General features: G+C 50.3%; 1 pseudogene; it reads left to right on the top strand.

The window, feature by feature from the left end:
- Window positions 1–12,390: 12,390 nt before the first annotated feature.
- On the top strand, window positions 12,391–14,253 carry LOC6603621 (annotated as a pseudogene).
- The last annotated feature ends 155 nt before the right edge of the window (window positions 14,254–14,408 follow it).

Raw genomic sequence — 14,408 nt, 5'->3', positions numbered from 1 at the left:
ATTGGGCCATAGTGCTAGGAACCGTGCGAGGGACAACCGAGGGGAGCAACAAAGCCTCGAAAGCATGTGGTGTGTGAGCCCTGGACGTGGTCGGACCTCGCTCAGCTGGGGCCGGACGGGAAGATGTGGGCGTAGTGATTGAGCCGTTGGAGCTGGGTGGATGGGTCAAACTCAGCGAACTCACCCGCTTAAACTTCTTGCGAGATTTCTTCTCACCAGTGGGCATGGTTTGCTGATGCATTTGCAATAACGCGTATCAGAGTCGCAAAGCAGGTGAACGGAAATGGAGAAGTGGAAGTTCTGAACGCCGAACCGTTGATATGTGGACCTGGCGGAATTTATCGCGAGTATTTATATAATATAAGTCGTGCATCGTGGCCGGAACATATAAATATAAAATACTACGATCAAATAAAAAATGTTCAACCAAGAGCTATTAATGAGGATGAGCAATAATATTGAGGCACAAGGTACCCCTATATAGAGTCGGTTGCAAAACGAATGTTAAAACCAATATACTCTCGAAATGCAGGGTAGCGCGTCACTTGGCGTTCCATTACGGTCAAGCGCGGCACCGAAAACTAGTCTCCCACCAACAACAACGCAAGCAAAAAACGGCGGAGAAGCGAAAGCGAAAGCGAAAGGAAAGACGAAAAGAATGCACCGCTGCTGTTGCTTGTATGTGTTTGTGTGTATGGATGTAAGTGCAAGGTATCGTGGCTTGGATTAACGAGCCCCCCTTTTGACGAGATTGAAACAACGGGTAAAAAAAAACGGAGTAACCGTTTTATATACAATATATATATATATATATATATATATATATATATATATATATATATATTTAGCTATACAAGAATATGCTACTTTCAAAAAAAATGCGTAAATATATGTAAGTAAATATGGGCCGTACGTATGGGCCGTGTTGTTTTATATGTGTATGTATTTTTAAAAACAAAAAAAAACGATCGACCATTGGGCATGCACGGAATAAACCAGGTGGCTGCAAGAATATGTGCTTACACATATGTATGTGCGTTGGTATGCATGTGCATATGTCAGGCATGAAAGCTCAGCTGGTAGAAGTAGGAATATTCGTTACAGACATATGTACATTTTTATTCTGTATTAACTCCTTAATTTTATTAGATTTTATAAGCCTAGGACTTAACTATAGCTAGACAGGGAGCTGTGTTGAGTTGGAGAAGGAAGGAAGTTCCGGGTCTCTTCGGGACGGCCGCAAGGCAATGCTTCGCAGGGACCATGGTTCCTCTTTCTTGGACGTTGACATGCAATGACTGCATCTTTCAAGAGGCGATGCAGTTACTGCACCGTCAAGTGGCCCGTGTGACACCAGCAGAAGGCTGTTACGCGCGGATCCCAGGCAAAACGCAGCCCTCCTCCCGCCCAACCGACCGAGGGGCGCTGCCGCATGACGCGCGGTGCGTAGCCGAACCAAACGCGAACATGCAAGAAAGATAGATATTAGACTAACATTCGAGGAAAATTAGCACTAAACTCACTAAGAAACTAAGCATGCAATCAAAATACAAATACCACTACAGTTACTAATTAATAGAAAGGTGTGTAAGGATTAATAATTTAATAAGAGGAAGAGAATTAGTGTTGGATATAATATGGTAGAGGGAATTATAATCCGTGCATAAGACCCTAAACGGTTCATGCAAGTAATAATTCGATCTAAAAAGTGGAAGGAACAACGGTATAAAACTTCTAGTCAGTCTAATAGGAATCGTGAAGTTTATGCTCAACAGATCAGGGTTGTCTATGTCACCCCTGATGAAGTTGTGCATAAATATCACACCAAGCATTTTTCTACGGTTAACTAAGGATGGGAGGTTAACTAATAGTAGTCTACTAGTCCTAGTTAAGGCCCCGCAGAGCAAAGAGTAAAAAGTGTTTCTGTACTGATTCTATACGGTCCTGGTGTACTTTGTACTGAGGGCACCATAGACAGGAGCCGTATTCTCAGATCGGACGAACAAGCGAGGTATAGAGAGTCTTTGTTATATAGGGGTCGTCAAATTCAGGACCGTATACCTGGTGTACTTTGTACTGAGGGCACCATACACAGGACCGGTATTCTAAGATCGGACGAACAAGCGAGGTATGGAGAGTCTTTGTTATATGTGGTACTCCCGAAGAAACCTTTACTGGTAAAGAGAGGGAGTTTTTGAAGAGGACTCTTTGAGACCTAGAACAAAGATAGCTAGAAATCCATCTCAGGAGGTTGGGCGGAAACCCTAAAAGGTCAAGTTTATGTGCTAAAAGGGAATGGTTTACAGAGTCGAATGCTTTACTAAAGTCGGTGTAAATAACATCCGTCTGTAAGTTACCTTGAAAGCCTTTAATAATGAAAGAGGTAAACTCTAACTCTAATTCGTGGTGGCTGATCGCCGCCTTGATCCATGCTGAGTTGGAGATATAAGTGACTTGCAGAGATGTTGCAAGTGCGGAGGTAAAACGTTCTCAAACATTTTAGGAAAAGCGGATGACTTCGATATACCTGTATTATTTGTTTGCCTCAGACTTGCTACCTTTTTATGGAGAGGAATTATAAACCTTTCCTTTCAGATCGGGAGGAAGCAAGAACCCCGTCATGAAGTAGAGAAAATTCATTTCACAAGGGACTGAAAATGCCGTTCGACCTCAGTAAGCCGTATGGGTACGGTTGACCAGAGTAGCTTTCCTCAGAATAGGTGGTTTGGAAAAACTGGGCAAAAAGATCGGCAATTGCCTGATCATTATTTGCCGACGTATTACAAAATGATAGCGAGGATGGGTGTGCGGACGTTCTACGCTTACTGTTTACGAAGCAGTAAAACTGTTTAGGGTCCTGAGAAAAACGTATCGTGCAACGAGATAGGTAGTTCTTATAGCATTGAGCATTAAGAACTGAAAAGTTTGACCGAGCTATTACATAACGAGAGTGAGAAGTAGGAGAGCCCACTTCTTGAAATTTTTTATAAAGTCTTGATTTTAAGTTTTTTAGACTGGATAACTCTTTGGTAAACCAAGGGGGTTTTCCAGATCTAATCGGACAAGAAAGCGGGACACAAGAATCAAAAAATGTGCCAAGATCATTTTAAAAAATGTTTGTGCCTTTTGTGACATCAGTGCACAAGTACAAAGCGGACCAATCAAAATCCCTAATTAGGTTATTAAGCTTCGCAAACTCGGCTTTACGAAAGCAGCGGACACGTTCAGGGAGTCTACTCGACCGATCCAATACAGTTGGTCCTATATCTAGCGACAACTCGAAGGTAGGGTGGTAGGCGTCTTCAGGTATAGTGAGCGGAAGGGCTCGGTCTAACAACACTATGGTCGGATCCGATACAAAGCATAGATCAAGCAATCGACCCGAGGAATTTTTCACATGATTGACTTGAGACAGGGACAGGTCAAGCAAGCCGTCAACAAAGTCATGTCGTGACATGGGCACTAGGATAATAGACTCGTTTACCGAAGACCAAACAGTTCCTGGCAAGTTGAAGTCACCAAAAACTATCATACGATCTTTATCAGATAGCGAGGAAGAAACAGCGGTTAAAGCGGACAAGTGCTGCTCATAAATTGGAATATCCGAAGAAGATGGGATATACGAGCAAGTAATGAATATAGCGAAAGCGGGAAGAATCAGTTTTACACACAGGAATTCCAGTTCCTGTTGAACTTGGACTGTGAAGTGTTCTGACGTGAAGTTAGACTCCACTGCAATTAGAACCCCTCCTGCACGTCGAGACGAACGGTCCTTTCTAAAAGGACCTCCTAGCCACTCTCGTTCCTACGGCGCTCGCACCTACGCAATTCCTTCATGGCGTAGGCTGCAAATTTGCTCCAGGACGACCATACCGTGTGGTCTTCCACAATCGCCTCGTTCAAGTTGTTCGGCATGAGCTGCCCGCCGGCGGCTCGCCACAACTCCTCCCTGATAAGTGCGAAGCGCCCACATTAAAAAATTATGTGCTCAGCGTCTTCAGTGGCCTCGCCACACCACGAGCAGTTCGGCGAGTCCTCGTGTCCGAACCGCCAAAGGTAATGGCTGAAGCAGCCGTGTCCGCTCAGAAGCTGATGGACGCTTAACACTAAGGCAGCGATACTCCTTGGGGTATTCTCTACGCTGCGTCTCTAGGATAAGAGTTTGTTCAGCTTCAGTAAGTTCGCTGCTCGGCACCGCTCTTGCGCTGTGGATAATTTCCGGCAGCGCTTCGTGAAGCGCAGGATATATGCACGGACTCGTAGAGCTCTCTCCAGACTGAAGAATCGTTCGAAAAAGTCTTCGGCTGGGTTGAGTGCGAAATGGACCTTTACAGCACGCTGCTCTAAGGTCATAACGGGAGAGCTGCTAACGGGTGCTGGCCATTGATATCGGCCCCTCTGCAGCCAAGTTGGTCCGTGCCACCAGAGTTGGTTCTCAACGAACTCCTGTAACGGCACACCTCTGCTGGCTAGGTCCGCGGGGTTCTGTTCGGATGGAACGTGACACCACTTTTCAAGATCGGTTGCTTGAGATATCCTAGTCACTCGGTTGGCCACGAACGTGGTCCAGTGACACGCGGGCTTTGCCATCCAGGCGAGGACTATGGTAGAATCGGTCTAGCAATAACAGCTCGTACTTTCTGTTGGCATATTCAGCAGGATAGCCGCCGCCATTTCGGACAAAAGCACTGCCCCGCAAAGCTCTAACCGGGAGAGCGACATGGTTTTCACGGGTGCGACTCGCGTTTTCGCCGTGAGAAGCTGCACCTTGACCAAACGGTCAACCTCAATGCGCACGTAGATGGCGGCACCGTAAGCCTTCTCGGATGCATCGCAGAACCCATGATGTTCGACTTTTACCGCTGGCCGGGAGCCGACCCATCTTGGAATATGGATTTGGTCGAGAGCGGAGTAGCTCCGCAGGAAACTTTGCCAGCGCTGGCACATCGCGCTTGGAAGCTCATCGTCCCATCCAAGGTCCTGCAACCAGATTTCTTGCATGAAGATCTTGGACCGGACAATAAATGGGGCCAACTACCCCGCGGGGTCGAACAGCCTGGCGATCTGGGACAGAACTGCTTGCTTGGTGTATGACTCAGGCGCTAACTCGGGAGGAACAAAAAAAAACTCGTCTGAAGTCGCTTTCCAGCGGATCCCGAGAGTCTTAGCCTTGCTCTCTTCATCCATCTCCAGAAAATCGGTGTGGAGAAGATGAGCACTCGGAATTCCTGCCAGAATGGCTTTGTGGTTTGAAGTCCACTTCCTCAGCGGAAAACCTGCAGAGCTTAGTGCGGCCTGTAATTCGCGGATCGTTAGTCGAGCCTCATCGGTAGAAAACGCTCCGGCAAGGACATCGTCGACATACTTGAATGACCGGATAATTCGACTTGCTTTCGGAAATCTGGACTGGACGTCGCTTGCTAGCTGTTGCAACACTCGGATGGCAAGAAAAGGAGGACAATTGACTCCGAAGGTTACTGTCTTCAGTTCATAGTCACGGATGTGTCCCTCCTTGTTTCGAAATAATATTCGCTGGAAAGGGGTGTGTTTCGGGTCAACCCAAATTTGGCGATACATTTTGGTGATGTCCGCGTTGAAAACGTACCGGAATCTGTAGGATCAAGTCAGATTGGAGGACCGGGCCGACGTGCAGAAGATAGTTCAAACTCACACCGTTGGTCGACGGGCTGGATGCGTTAAATACCACGCGGACCTTCGTGGTAGTGCTCTCAGGCTTGAAGACAGCGTGGTGCGGAAGGTAGTAGGTTGAGGACCCATGAGTCGGAGGTGTGATCATGTGTCTGTCATGTGAGTCTAGATATTATTGGGTCACGGTGTCGTACTGCTCTTGTAGGGAACTGTTTCTTTTCAAGCGATTTTCGTTTCTTAGGAACTGGGCCATCGCGATTGCCCTTGAATACCCCAGATCTGATCCGAGATGATCTGGGTCGCGAAACGGTAACGTGACGACGTATTTCCCGCTTGTCGTTCTCGACGTAGTCCGGAGGAAATTTCTTTCGCAGAACGAATCTGACTCGCTTACTATTTTAGTAGGAATGTCCTCCACTTCCCAAAACTTTGTGAGGAGTTGGTCTAACGGAGTCTCTAGCTCGGTGGAAACTTGCGTGGAGAAGGATGCGACCCTGCCTTGTATCGTGTTTAGCAGTGGGCCTGTAAGAACCCAGCCGAAAATGGTTTCCTGTCCGAGGAGAGATCCACAGATGTTCGTCTGTGAGCCGCTCAAGAGGATGGATGGAAGGATGTCGGCACCAATCAGGACATCTATTTGTGAGCTTTCGTAAAATGTTGGATTTGCCCATGGCAGGTTCGGCAAGTCTCGCAACGATTGTTCCGGAATCGGATGGGAGGGAAGGCTGCCTGATAGTTCGGGCAGGACATAAGCTGTGGCGTCCAAGTGTAAGCCCGGCTTAGTCGGGGAGCGGATGGAGAAATGGCAGAGCTTCTTGGACTGAGCGGATATCGTCTGATTGAGGCCCGACCCCTGTGCCTGGGTGAGTCGGAATGGCAACTTAATGATCTGGAAGAGACGTTACGTAATGAACGTCGCCTCGGAACCCGGGGCGATTAGAGCGCGGGCGCGAAAGTTTGCCCCCAAGTGGCAAATATTAATAATAGCCGTGCCTAGGAGTACCGCCCTCTTGCCGGAGGCGAAATAGTTCTGAACGCTATGCTGAGCTTCGGCGGGAGTCGGAAGTGGTACGGAATTGGACACGGATTGGCTGGAAACTGGAGTGCCACGGTGCAGCAGCGTATGATGCCGGTCTCCACACGTGTTGCAGTTGTGGGCGCTTTGGCATTCACGGATATGGTGACCTCTTGCGAAAAAGTTTAAGCAAAGTATTTTTTGCTTAATATAGCTGCAGCGAGCATCAGGTCTCATCTGAAGGAATTGAGGGCATACCCGGATCGGATGGTTCTCTTTGAAGCAAAGACCACACGTTCTCCGCTTCGGATCCACAGTTGTTCCGAACGAGTGAACCCGCCTTGCAACAGGGCTCCCTTCGGAACGGAATGGGTTGGGATTGCCCTTTGAACTCTCTGACATGGGTAGACTCTCCCTGGAGTGGGCCTGAGTCTCCATGCCTGGATGGCAGTCCTCGGTCACCTTGAGAGACAGGTACCGCTCCGCCAGGAACTTGTCCATAGCGTGCCAGGTGGGAATTTCGGACTTGTGTGTCACGGATTGCTCCCAAAGCTCCAAGGCCGCTTTCGGCAACTTCTTGGATATGAGGTACTCTAACACTCCGTCAGCGTAAAATGCTGTCTGTGGAGACCTCGGAGTGGTTGAGTGTCGTAAGGCACTTGTGGACGGCCCTCTGAAGCTCTTTTAGCGCGGACGCGAAACCCCCGTTCGTGAGTAAACACACAGGCCTTGAATTCCGCGTCCACCTTCGCCCACAGGCTTCGGAGTTGTTATCGATGGACTTGGGAGAGCGAGCGGGTTGGTGTGCTTGCATCTGGAGCGCTGAGCTTCTGGTCGAAGCGTGTCAGTCTGCTTGCAGCTAAGGCAAACTTAGACCGTGCGGAACTGGCAGCCGATTGGGCCATAGTGCTAGGAACCGTGCGAGGGACAACCGAGGGGAGCAACAAAGCCTCGAAAGCATGTGGTGTGTGAGCCCTGGACGTGGTCGGACCTCGCTCAGCTGGGGCCGGACGGGAAGATGTGGGCGTAGTGATTGAGCCGTTGGAGCTGGGTGGATGGGTCAAACTCAGCGAACTCACCCGCTTAAACTTCTTGCGAGATTTCTTCTCACCACTGGGCATGGCTTGCTGATGAATTTGCAATAACGTGTATCAGAGTCGCAAAGCAGGTGAACGGAAATGGAGAAGTGGAAGTTCTGAACGACAAACCGTGGATATGCCACACCACGAGCAGTTCAGCGAGTCCTCGTGTCCGAACCTCCAAGGGTAATGGCTGAAGCAGCCGTGTCCGCTCAGAAGCTGTGTGAAATAGAAATTGACCGCACCCTGTCGCCTACCGATCCAATATCGGACATCCGGAATTAGGCGGTGTGTCCACCGTCCGTTACCAGAGCCGTCCCAGCGGCTTTGCCATGCTCTGAGGCTTTCTTCACGGCCCTGCTTGCACGCGTCTCTCCTTGCTGCGCCGGCCCGGATGGCCCTCGGCCACAGCCCTCTCCTCAAGCACCAGAAGGTCGATAGGTAGGACTCCCGCCAGGACTAGGGCGGCGTCGTCGGAAAAAGTCCGAAAGCCGCAGCAGATTCGGAGCGCGCAAAGGCGATGAGTGGCTTTTACGCCCATAGCGTAGCTGGCAACTTTAATCGCATCCGCCCATATGTCTGCTGCGTAGGTCATGGCTGAGCGGACTACGCTGGTCAGCAGAATCCTCCTCTCCTGCTTCGGGCCACGGGTATTTAGCAGTATTCGGAACAGCGCCCGACTCGTGTTTGCTGCTTTCTCCTGGACGTAGCTTAGGTGTTCTCGGAAACTGAGCCTGGTGTCGATCATCACGCCTAGATACCGAATGGCTCGTTTCGACGATAATCTGTGGTCGCCAAACCTGATGCGAGCGGTCTCCACAGTCGAACGGGTGCTCACCAGTACTGCCTCAGTTTAATGAGCGGATATCTCTAGTCCCGCAGAACGGAACCAGTCTGCAATCAGCTGGATTGCGGTGTCGCAATTTGCTTCGACGACGTCCAGGTGCTTAGCTACCACCGTCAGGGCGACAATATCTGCGTAGCAGGTTAGCTGACATCCGCCTGGGAGTGCTAGCCTCACACCATCGTAGGCTATGTTCCAAAGGAGAGGACCCATCACTGATCCTTGGGGAACGCCTGCCGTTATGCAGTGAGACTGCACGCCGGCCGCCGTATGATATTCCAGCAGTCTCCCCTCGAAGTAGCTCCGAACGATTGCCTGTAGGTATTGGGGTATAGCGCGCCGGTTCAGTGAGTCCAAAATGCACTCCCACTTCACCGAATGGAAGGCGTTCCTGATGTCTAGGGTGACAATCAGGCAGTATTCCTTCTTGCCGCCCTTCCATCGAGTTCGCCCACTGCCTTGGAGGCTATGTCAACTACCCTGCCTATGGCGTCCACCGTTTACTGGCGGCGGCTTTCCTGGCTTTGGCAAGAGCACCAGGTGTTGCGACTTCCACTGTGACGGAAATTGTCCTTCTCGCAGGCGGGTTGTATGCCATCGCCAGTTTTACCACACGGTTGGGGATTCCATCAGGGCTTGGAGCCTTCTTGGCCTTTAAGCTTCGGAGCGGGGCGACAGCACTGATGGCGGAGCCGTGAGCCCCGGATGGGAACAGTGCCTCAACAATAGACCGCAATTGGACTGGATCAGACGGCGACCCCGCGTTGCTGCCATGAATTCGCTTCATCACCGTCTTATAGGCACGTCCCCACGGATCCTTCTCGGCTAAGTCGCAAAGCTGCAGGAAGCATTTCCGCTTGATCTCCTTGATAGCGTTCTTTAGGGCTTTTCTAGCTCCGCAGTACTCCGCCTGTAGCCTTGGCCAGCTAGTGCCGCTCCTTCTGCGGGCCCGTTGATATCGCCTTCTAGCTGATAGGCAAGTGCGTCTGGCCTCCTGGATCCGTCATTCCACCAATAGGTCGGCGACTGCTTACCCTTGAATGGCCTCTTGCGACTCATACTGGCATCGCATGCGAGCAGTAGGGATTCCAAAAGCTGGTTGACCATCTGTTGAGCTGAGCCTCCGACCTCCATATGCCTAAGCGCCTCCAAGAACCTTGGAATCCGCATTGATTCGGGGTTGTAGGCTGCCCTCCGGCTTGTTTGCGGGGCCCTGGTCGGTCTGCATCCACTTTCTCCCCCTATCGAGAACACCACTGCCTCGTAGTCGCTGGCCGTGTAGTGGTTAGAAGGTGGATAGAAGGAAAAGGCTACTAGACGTGAATGTAAGGTCGATTACTGACCCAGCGCCACCCCTGTTGAAGGTATTCGCGGTCCCCTGGTTCAACAGTACTACGTCCAACGCAGCGAAGGCCTCAAGAAGTGCATGTCTCTTGGATACGGCATCTGAGCTGCTGCTTCTGGAGATGTCGCTACCCCACTCCTGGGCCCAAGCATTGAAGTCGCCTGCAATCACATTTGGTGTGTGGTGCCTGGCGTCGTCGGCCAATTCGTCCATCGCCGTAGCGAAGCTATGACGGCTCAGGCTTGGAGGGAAATATCAACTGTAAATCCAAAAGTTCCCCAGTTTTGCCTTGACGAAATGTCGGAACTCAGCGCACTCTGAAAGCCGTAGAGGAGGCTTACCGCAGGCCCATATTGCTGCTTTGCCTGAGGAGCTTTGGACCCAGAATCCATCATCGGGGGGTATGTAGGGTTCACTAATTATGTCAACGTCCGATCTCATTTGGCGCACCGACTGAGAGAGCAGGACTGTGGCAGCCTCGCAATGGCTTAGGTTTATTTGGTAAAACCTCACCATGTCAAGCGTAGTGACTTGCCTTTTCTTTGGGTGCCATGGGGCACCTGTGGCTACCAGCTACATGTGTGTAGGGCTTGCCCTTTCTGACGCAAAGGAAGCATTTTGCCTCATTGTGGCAGTCTCTTACCTTCTGCTCCACAGAACCACAGCGGAAGCACCACCCGCTTTTGTCCACACAGCTTCTGCAATTTAGTACAACGTGGCCGATCTCAAGACACCTGAAGCACTATAACGGAAGGTTTCGCTCCCGTATGCGGCAGACGGACCATGCAACTGTAACCTTCCCTACGGAGAGCCCCTTCGTCGCAAGGGTCGCCGGCAAGCAAATAATAGCCCGCTGGGTGCCACCAAAGCCTGAGCGCAGACGTCCTCCGTGGTAGCCATCTGGTCCAAGTCAACCACCTCTAGCCTCGTCTGCTGGGTGACGTGGTTTACGATCTCCGCATAGGTCATTTCCTCTTTTGGCTCGATAATAATGACATCCGGACGGGGCCTTGGCTTCCGGGCGTGCGCTTTACTCTTCACCTTCTCCACTTCCCCTTCAGTAGGTGCAGCTGTTTCATTCTTCCTTGCCGGGTGTTCGTGGGACAGCGGCGTGGGGTGGCCACTCATTCTGTTTCTCCGCTTCGGCGAGCTCCTCGTCGGCTTGTCCAGCTTCCTTTTCGGCGCATCGTGTTGAGGGGAGCACTGCGTCTCCGGATCACGCCGCTCCACCTCTCCTTCCTCTGAGACCTGGCGTCGATGCTGTGAAGCGCTGACTTTTGCATCCTAAACACGTTCTGCCCCAACTCTTTCATCTCCTTGTTGAGATAACGGGCGTCCCTCAGCATCTTCGACAATTCCGTCGACTTTTCTACCAGCGAAGCCAGGATCGCCCGCAGATCTCCGTCAGCCTTTGGTCCTGTACCGCTTTTGTCTGTGGAAGCACTGCTGAAGTCAAATGGATTGACAGGAACTTCCGCTGGTGCAGACACAGTCAGTGCTGGCAGCACTCTTAGGGGCGCCTTAAGTGAAGATCCGGTACCAAGACTTAGCTGGGCCGACTGCCTGCTCCCTGGGCCAAATGCCTCGGGGCGTCTGCCACTGTGGTGGGCAACGCTGCAGGCTAAGTTCTCCTCTCAAAGACCCGCATTTCTTCCTCCTCCATTCTTCCTGAATGTAATTGCCAATTATTCGAATTTGAAATTTGTGACCCGCGCGGTTTACCGGTTGGCGCTCAACTTTCGAACAGGTTGGCCGATCTGGCAACCCTACGACTGTCCTACGCTGTCCGGCAACTCCGTGCGGTAAGCACCTCTGCTCGATCAGCTGATCCGTGAATATAAATCGAGGCAAGTGAAGCGATTTGAGTGAAAGTTGTTTTTATATTTCCTACCACCAACACGATGGATAGAGAAATGCGCCAAAACCAACGATCACCCCCCCCCCCCCCTGGGCTATCTGCGCGTCTGCGTGTGCCCCTGCAACCAACTGGGAAGTCGCCGTCGCCAGCCACCATGCGCAGTAAGAACGGGACTCTGAAAGCCTGACCTGAACCGTCTTCTGTTTTGATTCCAGGCGTGATACGGATTTTGTTTGCAGAAAACTCGGAGCTCGCTTGCAAACACAACCGCACTTGGAAATTCAAACTCACTGTCCTGTCAACACACATGTACATATGTATTTATATGAATGTAAGCACTGGATCGGAGGCGGAATGCGGATCAAATTAAATCTTTGGAAAAGTAGGAGGCCACAAGAATTGGCAGAACGAAGTATGGTTTAATTCTTTAAGCTAGAGCGGTAAGTACATATGGACATATGCCGAGGGGTATGTGTATACGGGGGCTGTCATATTAGTCTGCGGGCAAAATATGGCTCGCTGTGGGTGAATTATTTTAAATTCACTGGGGCACAACTGCTTGCCACGATAACGGAACTATGTATAAGCACGACCGTTTTTATGCGGAATGTGGATATTGTGGAGCACTCGAAGACGTGGAGAACGTCCGGATTTGCCGATATAGCGTCAATAGAACGGTGGAATACAGGAAACGGCACGTATGTATATATGGATATGTCCAGTCGACTGGGACCGGAGGAGAGGAGAAACTGGAGATGGGGAATCCGTACTTATGTTGTTACTTGAGAATTATCCGCCGGTGCTTGCTGGGTGGGCTTCTCCTTGTATTCAGGCGAAGATCCGGCTCGAAGGAACAATGTTTGTAGTGGGGCGGGCGAAGCTAAATTCTCCAAAATCAAAATCGCGGATCCAGGGAACCTCCTAGTAGCCGTCGCAAGAAATGTAAACGATCGTTGTGTTTCGTGGTAGATATGTATGTATATATTCTCTTTGTATTTCGTTCGGGGGTCGCGCGGTAGATCGGCCGTTTGAATCGGGGTGGAAGGCGTCACTAACTCTAAGTCTTATGCTCTAAGCTTACGATGCTGCGGTGAGCGCAGTGCGGATCGTGTAGTGTCGATCGTGGATCTTCCGAGCGCCCTTCCGAGCGTGCGAGAGCGAGTTGGGACCGGCGTTAGTACAGTGCGCAGCAATTATCTGCGGCTGTCCTGAACAGATAGTACAGATCCTGACTATTAATAGGTGGCCCTGAAGGATGATGGTAAAGTGGGCGTTCTCAACAATGGGCGATACCGCACCCAACAAAGATTTGACAGGTGATCTTTTTCGTTTACGTATATATGCTGATCAGATAGCGGGACTACGACCCGATAGGATTGGACAAATAATCGCAGGATGAAAGGTGCGGTTTTCTGGAAATTCGTCCAGGTCGGTGGAAGATTTCATATATCGGATAGAAGCGTTAACCAAACAGACCTTAGAGGGTAATCTTGACCTAGTGGCCAGAAACGCCATTTATTTATTTGAAGCCAGTGCTAGCGAGTGGTTTTGGCGTTACCATAAAAACGTACCCTCCGTGACCTGGCCGCAGCTAAGTACAGCCCTAAAAACTCGATTTAGGGATAGGCGTACCGACCTAGAAATACGTACGGCAATCGTGCAACGAAAGCAGAAGCCGCACGAACTATTTGATACATTTTACGAAGCCATTGTAACCTTGTCCGATAAACTAGTCAACCCCATGTCCGAAACGAGAAAGAAATCTACGAGAACATCGACTTTGAAGTGGCCGAGTATAAGAAAGACGTTGGTGTCGAGCAGCTGCCGCATAACGGCGACAAAACGAGACTACTTCAGGCCAGATGGCGGTTTCCCAGTTTGTCCATTCATGGAATCGAAGGTGCTTTTTATGAGCCGGGCGCAAAGACTGTTATACCCAAGAAGGTCATTGGCAAGTTCTCCATTCGTTTAGTACCCGACCAAGACCCAAAGCACATTGAGGAGTGCGTTGTAAACTACATCAATGATAAATGGGTGGAGCGTGGCTCACCCAACAAAATGAAGGTCGTCATGCTGTCAGCTGGCAAGCCCTGGACTGAGGATCCCAACCACCCACACTACGAGGCTGCGAAGCGTGCTATCAAGCATGTGTTCAATGTGGAACCTGACATGACTCGCGAAGGCGGCTCCATTCCTGTCACCCTCACATTGCAGGAAGCGACTGGAAAAAATGTCATCCTGGTGCCTGTGGGTGCTTGCGATGATGGTGCTCATTCTCAAAATGAAAAGATCGATATTTACAACTACATTGAAGGGACCAAACTTCTCGGCGCCTATCTGCACGAGGTGGGAAAGTTGTAGGAAAGTAGAATGATGACCTACGAGATTCGACTACAACAGCGATATAACATCACAATTGTGCACTTACAATATACATATTCATATACGTATTATCTTTATGAATTTATATTATTTTTTGTATTTAGATATTAAATCATATCGTACATACATACATACGCACCGGATCGTGTAGTGTCGATCGTGGATCTTCCGAGCGCCCTTCCGAGCGTGCGAGAGCGAGTTGGGACCGGCGTTAGTACAGTGCGCAGCAATTATCT

Source organism: Drosophila persimilis, unplaced genomic scaffold, assembly GCF_003286085.1.
Source record: "Drosophila persimilis strain 14011-0111.01,24,50 unplaced genomic scaffold, DperRS2 tig00000677-arrow-arrow-pilon, whole genome shotgun sequence".
Lineage (NCBI taxonomy): Eukaryota > Metazoa > Arthropoda > Insecta > Diptera > Drosophilidae > Drosophila > Drosophila persimilis.
This window is presented reverse-complemented; position numbering and strand designations above follow the sequence as displayed.